This window comes from Bombus affinis, unplaced genomic scaffold (genome assembly GCF_024516045.1).
Source record: "Bombus affinis isolate iyBomAffi1 unplaced genomic scaffold, iyBomAffi1.2 ctg00000328.1, whole genome shotgun sequence".
In the NCBI taxonomy this organism is placed as follows: Eukaryota; Metazoa; Arthropoda; class Insecta; order Hymenoptera; family Apidae; genus Bombus; species Bombus affinis.
Genome location: NW_026109009.1, coordinates 30,971 through 40,000, shown reverse-complemented (window position 1 = coordinate 40,000; position 9,030 = coordinate 30,971). Strand labels below are relative to the sequence as shown.

At 45.5% G+C, this 9,030-nt stretch overlaps 2 non-coding genes across 2 annotated transcripts; both read left to right on the top strand.

The window, feature by feature from the left end:
* Nucleotides 1-4,325: 4,325 nt before the first annotated feature.
* On the top strand, nucleotides 4,326-6,248 carry LOC126927924 (small subunit ribosomal RNA). The gene has a single exon (XR_007716071.1). It is a non-coding gene; the product is annotated as a small subunit ribosomal RNA (ribosomal RNA).
* Nucleotides 6,249-8,341: 2,093 nt separating this feature from the next.
* LOC126927932 (5.8S ribosomal RNA) lies at nucleotides 8,342-8,496 on the top strand. The gene has a single exon (XR_007716075.1). It is a non-coding gene; the product is annotated as a 5.8S ribosomal RNA (ribosomal RNA).
* Nucleotides 8,497-9,030: the final 534 nt, after the last annotated feature.

Here is a 9,030-nt window from a genome sequence, read left to right as displayed (position 1 = left end):
CGTCGGGATTAAGCGTTTATTTGGTCACTGGAACGTTTTCTAGAAACGGAACTATGCGACGGGACGTTGGGACTTTGAAGAAGTTCGGCCGGTGCGAAAAGACCGAAAAGGTTTTTTCGAGTTATCTCGCTTAAAAGTGTTACAAGGTAGGAATATATTTGCATAAATGGACGTATCTCGACGTTTTACGTCGGGATTAAGCGTTTATTTGGTCGCTGGAACGTTTTCTAGAAACGGAACTATGCGACGGGACGTTGGGACTTTGAAGAAGTTCGGCCGGTGCGAAAAGACCGAAAAGGTTTTTTCGAGTTATCTCGCTTAAAAGTGTTACAAGGTAGGAATATTTTTGCATAAATCGACGTATCTCGACGTTTTACGTCGGGATTAAGCGTTTATGTCGTCCCCAAGACCTTCTACAAAGTTTCGATTTTTTCGTTGGGACTTTGAAAAATTTCCGTATCGAACACGTTTTTTCGAGTTATCTCGCTTAAAAGTGTTACAAGGTAGGAATATTTTTGCATAAATGGACGTATCTCGACGTTTTACGTCGGGATTAAGCGTTTATTTGGTCGGTGGAACGTTTTCTAGAAACGGAACTATGCGACGGGACGTTGGGACTTTGAAGAAGTTCGGCCGGTGCGAAAAGACCGAAAAGGTTTTTTCGAGTTATCTCGCTTAAAAGTGTTACAAGGTAGGAATATATTTGCATAAATGGACGTATCTCGACGTTTTACGTCGGGATTAAGCGTTTATTTGGTCGCTGGAACGTTTTCTAGAAACGGAACTATGCGACGGGACGTTGGGACTTTGAAGAAGTTCGGCCGGTGCGAAAAGACCGAAAAGGTTTTTTCGAGTTATCTCGCTTAAAAGTGTTACAAGGTAGGAATATATTTGCATAAATGGACGTATCTCGACGTTTTACGTCGGGATTAAGCGTTTATTTGGTCGCTGGAACGTTTTCTAGAAACGGAACTATGCGACGGGACGTTGGGACTTTGAAGAAGTTCGGCCGGTGCGAAAGGACCGAAAAGGTTTTTTCGAGTTATCTCGCTTAAAAGTGTTACAAGGTAGGAATATTTTTGCATAAATGGACGTATCTCGACGTTTTACGTCGGGATTAAGCGTTTATTTGGTCGCTGGAACGTTTTCTAGAAACGGAACTATGCGACGGGACGTTGGGACTTTGAAGAAGTTCGGCCGGTGCGAAAAGACCGAAAAGGTTTTTTCGAGTTATCTCGCTTAAAAGTGTTACAAGGTAGGAATATTTTTGCATAAATGGACGTATCTCGACGTTTTACGTCGGGATTAAGCGTTTATTTGGTCGGTGGAACGTTTTCTAGAAACGGAACTATGCGACGGGACGTTGGGACTTTGAAGAAGTTCGGCCGGTGCGAAAAGACCGAAAAGGTTTTTTCGAGTTATCTCGCTTAAAAGTGTTACAAGGTAGGAATATATTTGCATAAATGGACGTATCTCGACGTTTTACGTCGGGATTAAGCGTTTATTTGGTCGCTGGAACGTTTTCTAGAAACGGAACTATGCGACGGGACGTTGGGACTTTGAAGAAGTTCGGCCGGTGCGAAAAGACCGAAAAGGTTTTTTCGAGTTATCTCGCTTAAAAGTGTTACAAGGTAGGAATATATTTGCATAAATGGACGTATCTCGACGTTTTACGTCGGGATTAAGCGTTTATTTGGTCGCTGGAACGTTTTCTAGAAACGGAACTATGCGACGGGACGTTGGGACTTTGAAGAAGTTCGGCCGGTGCGAAAAGACCGAAAAGGTTTTTTCGAGTTATCTCGCTTAAAAGTGTTACAAGGTAGGAATATTTTTGCATAAATCGACGTATCTCGACGTTTTACGTCGGGATTAAGCGTTTATGTCGTCCCCAAGACCTTCTACAAAGTTTCGATTTTTTCGTTGGGACTTTGAAAAATTTCCGTATCGAACACGTTTTTTCGAGTTATCTCGCTTAAAAGTGTTACAAGGTAGGAATATTTTTGCATAAATGGACGTATCTCGACGTTTTACGTCGGGATTAAGCGTTTATTTGGTCGGTGGAACGTTTTCTAGAAACGGAACTATGCGACGGGACGTTGGGACTTTGAAGAAGTTCGGCCGGTGCGAAAAGACCGAAAAGGTTTTTTCGAGTTATCTCGCTTAAAAGTGTTACAAGGTAGGAATATATTTGCATAAATGGACGTATCTCGACGTTTTACGTCGGGATTAAGCGTTTATTTGGTCGCTGGAACGTTTTCTAGAAACGGAACTATGCGACGGGACGTTGGGACTTTGAAGAAGTTCGGCCGGTGCGAAAAGACCGAAAAGGTTTTTTCGAGTTATCTCGCTTAAAAGTGTTACAAGGTAGGAATATATTTGCATAAATGGACGTATCTCGACGTTTTACGTCGGGATTAAGCGTTTATTTGGTCGCTGGAACGTTTTCTAGAAACGGAACTATGCGACGGGACGTTGGGACTTTGAAGAAGTTCGGCCGGTGCGAAAGGACCGAAAAGGTTTTTTCGAGTTATCTCGCTTAAAAGTGTTACAAGGTAGGAATATTTTTGCATAAATGGACGTATCTCGACGTTTTACGTCGGGATTAAGCGTTTATTTGGTCGCTGGAACGTTTTCTAGAAACGGAACTATGCGACGGGACGTTGGGACTTTGAAGAAGTTCGGCCGGTGCGAAAAGACCGAAAAGGTTTTTTCGAGTTATCTCGCTTAAAAGTGTTACAAGGTAGGAATATTTTTGCATAAATCGACGTATCTCGACGTTTTACGTCGGGATTAAGCGTTTATGTCGTCCCCAAGACCTTCTACAAAGTTTCGATTTTTTCGTTGGGACTTTGAAAAATTTCCGTATCGAACACGTTTTTTCGAGTTATCTCGCTTAAAAGTGTTGCAAGGTAGGAATATTTTTGCACAAATGGACGTATCTCGACGTTTTACGTCGGGATTAAGCGTTTATTTGGTCGCTGGAACGTTTTCTAGAAACGGAACTATGCGACGGGACGTTGGGACTTTGAAGAAGTTCGGCCGGTGCGAAAAGTCCGAAATGGTTATTTCGAGTTATTTCGTTAAAAAGCGTTATAAGGTATAATTTTTTTGACAGGGATCGTTATATCTCTATTAAATACAATCGGATTAAACATTTTTGTCGAATTTTTTGAAAAATTTGCTTCCGTCGGACTGATACGACTGGGATATTTTTGCAATTTTTTCGTTAATTAATGTTACAAGGTATATATCTTTTTACATATTTCGTGTTATTTTAACGTGTTTTAATCGATTATAAAGTTATTTTTCGTCCATAGTCGATAAAACTGTATGTTTACTGATGCAATTTTTCGGTGAAAAAAAAAATTAATTTTTTGGTAAAAATGCATTTATAATATGTTAATAATGCTTGTGGTAAAATATTTCGATGGTTGGATATCGCCTTTATATAGTAGTTATTGAACGTGCGAGCGACTAAGTTCCAGCGTCCCTTCCGAACGGTACGTTGCTACGGAGGTTTTGCACCATAAGCGCGCGGCCGCTAGCCCGACCGGCGCCGGCCTTCCGGCCGGCCCCTTGGTATCTATAAGAGAAGCGTCGAGCCGGACGGTTCGGTCGGAACAGCGCTGGGCGCGTGGCTATTCTACGGCCTCGGTTGAGAATTCAGTCACCGCTCCTCGAGTCTTAGTGTATTTTACGCTATTTCTCGACTGTTCCTCCGTTCTCGTACTGGTTTTTTCTCTACACTGCTGCGCCGCGGGTCGAAGTCTAGGACGTAATGACCGTTAACGTGGCAAGCTTCCCCTTAGTCGGGAAGCTGGTGACCTGTGTGCACGTATTTGACAAAAGTTGGATGCGTGTGTGCTTGTACTTACGGAGTAGCCATTCTTGCAGAGACCATCGGTTGTAAGCTATTTGTAGCTGCACGATGGTCCTTTTGGCGTTCTGTAGAGTGCGTTATCTTCTGGTAACGCGTCTCTACAGAGGTGTTGAAGCTTATAAAAGAATATTCTTACGGTATGTCCAGCATGCGTATACGTGCTTTACCGCTAAGTTATATTCTACGAGAGAAGTTGGAGGAGAAAAGTTACAAACAGAAATAATTCTGTGAAGTATGAATCTTTGTATCGATATATGATGGTGAGAGAGGAGGAGAATTAAAGTGGCTGAGTGACGTTGTTACTGAACCATGGAACGTTGCTCTCTAAGTCATATTACATATATATATAAAATGAAAAGTCTCGTCGTACGGTGCTTACGTCCCACCTACGACACAGAGAGAACTTTTAAACGAAAATGCTGGTTTTTGGGAATATATTATAAGATCCCTGGTTGATCCTGCCAGTAGTCATATGCTTGTCTCAAAGATTAAGCCATGCATGTCTCAGTACATGCCGCATTAAGGTGAAACCGCGAATGGCTCATTAAATCAGTTATGGTTTCTTAGATCATACCTACATTTACTTGGATAACTGTGGTAATTCTAGAGCTAATACATGCAAACAGATTCCGACCAGAGATGGTAGGAATGCTTTTATTAGATCAAAACCAATCGGTGGCGGATGGCTCGTCTGTCCGTCCATCGTTTGTTTTGGTGACTCTGAATAACTTTGTGCTGATCGCATGGTCATCTAGCACCGGCGACGCATCTTTCAAATGTCTGCCTTATCAACTGTCGATGGTAGGTTCTGCGCCTACCATGGTTGTAACGGGTAACGGGGAATCAGGGTTCGATTCCGGAGAGGGAGCCTGAGAAACAGCTACCACATCCAAGGAAGGCAGCAGGCGCGCAAATTACCCACTCCCGGCACGGGGAGGTAGTGACGAAAAATAACGATACGGGACTCATCCGAGGCCCCGTAATCGGAATGAGTACACTTTAAATCCTTTAACGAGGACCAATTGGAGGGCAAGTCTGGTGCCAGCAGCCGCGGTAATTCCAGCTCCAATAGCGTATATTAAAGTTGTTGCGGTTAAAAAGCTCGTAGTTGAATCTGTGTGTCACAGTGTCGGTTCACCGCTCGCGGTGTTTAACTGGCATTATGTGGTACGTCCTATCGGTGGGCTTAGCTCCTCGCGGGCGGTCCAACTAATATCCCATCGCGGTGCTCTTCACTGAGTGTCGAGGTGGGCCGATACGTTTACTTTGAACAAATTAGAGTGCTTAAAGCAGGCTACCTTCGCCTGAATACTGTGTGCATGGAATAATGGAATAGGACCTCGGTTCTATTTTGTTGGTTTTCGGAGCCCCGAGGTAATGATTAATAGGGACAGATGGGGGCATTCGTATTGCGACGTTAGAGGTGAAATTCTTGGATCGTCGCAAGACGGACAGAAGCGAAAGCATTTGCCAAAAATGTTTTCATTAATCAAGAACGAAAGTTAGAGGTTCGAAGGCGATCAGATACCGCCCTAGTTCTAACCATAAACGATGCCAGCCAGCGATCCGCCGAAGTTCCTCCGATGACTCGGCGGGCAGCTTCCGGGAAACCAAAGCTTTTGGGTTCCGGGGGAAGTATGGTTGCAAAGCTGAAACTTAAAGGAATTGACGGAAGGGCACCACCAGGAGTGGAGCCTGCGGCTTAATTTGACTCAACACGGGAAACCTCACCAGGCCCGGACACCGGAAGGATTGACAGATTGATAGCTCTTTCTTGATTCGGTGGGTGGTGGTGCATGGCCGTTCTTAGTTGGTGGAGCGATTTGTCTGGTTAATTCCGATAACGAACGAGACTCTAGCCTGCTAAATAGACGTAACTTATGGTATCTCGAAGGCCCCCGGCTTCGGTCGGTGGGTTTTTACTACCAACGTACAAACAAATCTTCTTAGAGGAACAGGCGGCTTCTAGCCGCACGAGATTGAGCAATAACAGGTCTGTGATGCCCTTAGATGTTCTGGGCCGCACGCGCGCTACACTGAAGGAATCAGCGTGTTTTCCCTGGCCGAAAGGCCCGGGTAACCCGCTGAACCTCCTTCGTGCTAGGGATTGGGGCTTGCAATTATTCCCCATGAACGAGGAATTCCCAGTAAGCGCGAGTCATAAGCTCGCGTTGATTACGTCCCTGCCCTTTGTACACACCGCCCGTCGCTACTACCGATTGAATGATTTAGTGAGGTCTTCGGACTGGTGCGCGGCCAATGTGATAAGCATTGCCGATGTTACCGGGAAGATGACCAAACTTGATCATTTAGAGGAAGTAAAAGTCGTAACAAGGTTTCCGTAGGTGAACCTGCGGAAGGATCATTAACGATATAACACAAAAACTTAAAGAATTTGACTTGAACACTTGAAAAATACGAAACTGTATAAGTCGGTAAGGAGCCGTACTCCTCCTATATCGACGAACCAAAGTATATACGACGTATCAACAAGCTATATACTTTAACAAAGAACAGTTAAATTCGCCCGGAGCGTGGCTTACTCCGTTGGCAAAATGATGAAAAGACATAAGGAGGAGACGACCCTCCAGCTACGAAACTATATGAAGAGAAGGTGGCACTCTCTCTCGATCATCGGGATGAAGAGATACATATATATATATATATATATATATATATACATACATAAACGAATTCGAGGCGCCTGCGTGAGGTCGTACACAGAAAGACCCGCCGTCTGCGAATATTATGATTTTATAATAAAACTATAAATGGGAACTTGAGCTTTCGAAAATTAAACTTTGACACGAATATCGAACGAAAAATTACGAATGGAAACCACCCGTAAAGAGAAATGAGATCGAGGCGCTTGCGTGAGGCCGTATACAGAAAGACCCGCCGCCACGATCTCGTATTTTTTTTTTTGCGTCGTGGAGACCGTACAAACGAATAACAAAATCTCTAAAGTGCCTCGTGTCGGAGAGATCATGCTCGCCTATTCTCTTCTATGTTTCGTGGTCTGTGTTGCGTTTGCTCTCCTCCTAGCAACGGGACATCGAAGACTCCTCTTTGGGATCGAACGAAGCGACTAAAACGAGTCGACGAGAGCGAAAGTACGAGTAGCGAGTCGCGCATGTAGAAAGGATACCGACATATCTTCGAAGGTTCTCTTCGAAGATCCATGGATACCTTATGCGCGTCGACCTTTCGTCTCTTTCACCGCTCTCGGTCGTTCTCGAAACGTGCTTCCTACCCATAGGGCGTGTGTTCTTCGTATGTCGTTTTGTTCGAAATAACGAAACCACTTGTAACATACTCGTGGATCGGGTAACCTAGAACGAAAACGCATTGCGTGGATGTTGGCCCGCTATGATAATGATGATGATGACGATGACTATGATGACGATGCGTAGCAACGATTCGTAACTAGTCTAGCCGAAGTTGGTTCAGAGGGGACCGCAGGCTGTCTACCCTCGATGTCGTGAGTCGGACACCCGTGCCGTCGCTAGAGTTTTTTCAAAGCTCGGCTTCTGGATATTGGGAAGAAAGACCGCTCGAGGACGACGGCTGCGCGTGCGTCCCATCGAATTTTTTTTTTTTATACCACCTGAACGACTAAAGTTTCGTCTAGTTCGTCGCATATAACCCGTTCAGAGGGGACCGCAGGCTGTCTATCCTCGTTGTCGTGAGTCGGACACCCGTGCCGTCGCTGAAGTTTTTTCAAAGCTCGGCTTCTGGATATTGGGAAGAAAGACCGCGCGAGGTAGATGGATGCGAGTCCCATCGAATTTTTTTATTTTTTAAAAAAAACAATCACCTGAACGGAGATGTGTTCTCTTTCGTCGATTTTTCACGCTTTGAGTCGTCGCGATCGCCATCCGTTCGGAGGAGATCGCCGACTTCGAAGCCTCGATGTCGTGAGTCGGACACCCGTGCCGTCGCTAGAGTTTTTTCAAAGCTCGGCTTCTGGATATTGGGAGGAAAGACCGCTCGAGGCCGAGGGTCGCGCGAGTCCCATCGAATCTTTACATCACCCGAACGATGGAGGCGCACGCTCTTTTTCTTGAATAATTGGACGAGAGGAATGCATATCGTATTATATATACACACACACACATATATATATATATATGGGCTAGCCACCGTGCGTATTTCTTCGCGAGATCGTGTGCTGCACAGAGGATTCAGAATCGGGTGTTATATCCCCGTCGTTTCCTGACGAACGGAGCTTCGATCTCGATGGTTGTTATATATCATAATGTACTTTTCGCCCGGCCGGCGGACGCGCGTATCTTCGCGCGTTCGTCGGATTTCATTTTCGAACGTTTTCGTGTCGTCGATCTTCCGGCGACTTCTGCGCGTCCGATTCCCGTTGGTCGGTCGTGTCGGATCTCGGCTTCGCTCGAACCGAGTATTAAGAGTACATGGAGTACAAGAGTTTTAAAAAATATATGAAAAGATTACCCTGAACGGTGGATCACTTGGCTCGTGGGTCGATGAAGAACGCAGCTAATTGCGCGTCAACGTGTGAACTGCAGGACACATGAACATCGACATTTCGAACGCACATTGCGGTCCACGGATACAATTCCTGGACCACGCCTGGCTGAGGGTTGCTCACGTAAACCTAAGACTGCTTGCGTTGCGTGTCGTTCCTCTCTATCTGTCTCTCTCTGTCCCTTGGTGCCTTCGACAACCCGCCGTCGTTCTTACGATACGTAGAACGTTTCAGAGTCGGAGGAAGCGCACGAAGAAGGATACGAACAAGAGCGGACGCGAGAGAACGTACGCGACGTACGAGCGATTGTTGGACGCTCGTCGGCGTTCGTCGCGGTCGTGTCGAGACCGTGCAATTCGTACGCATGCTCGATATATAAACTATCGTGTTCACGGGAGACACTACGAAACTCTACCTCTGTCTCTCTCTGTCCCTTGGTGCCTTCGACAACCCGCCGTCGTTCTTACGATACGTAGAACGTTTCAGAGTCGGAGGAAGCGCACGAAGAAGGATACGAATAAGAGCGGAGAGAACCGTCACGGACCTGCGTGAGTGCTAGCGGCGTCGTGAGTCGTCCTTTCGTACGACCGCCCGCTTATGCACCGCTTCGTGTCGGTTATCGAATATATTATATATATATATATATATATAT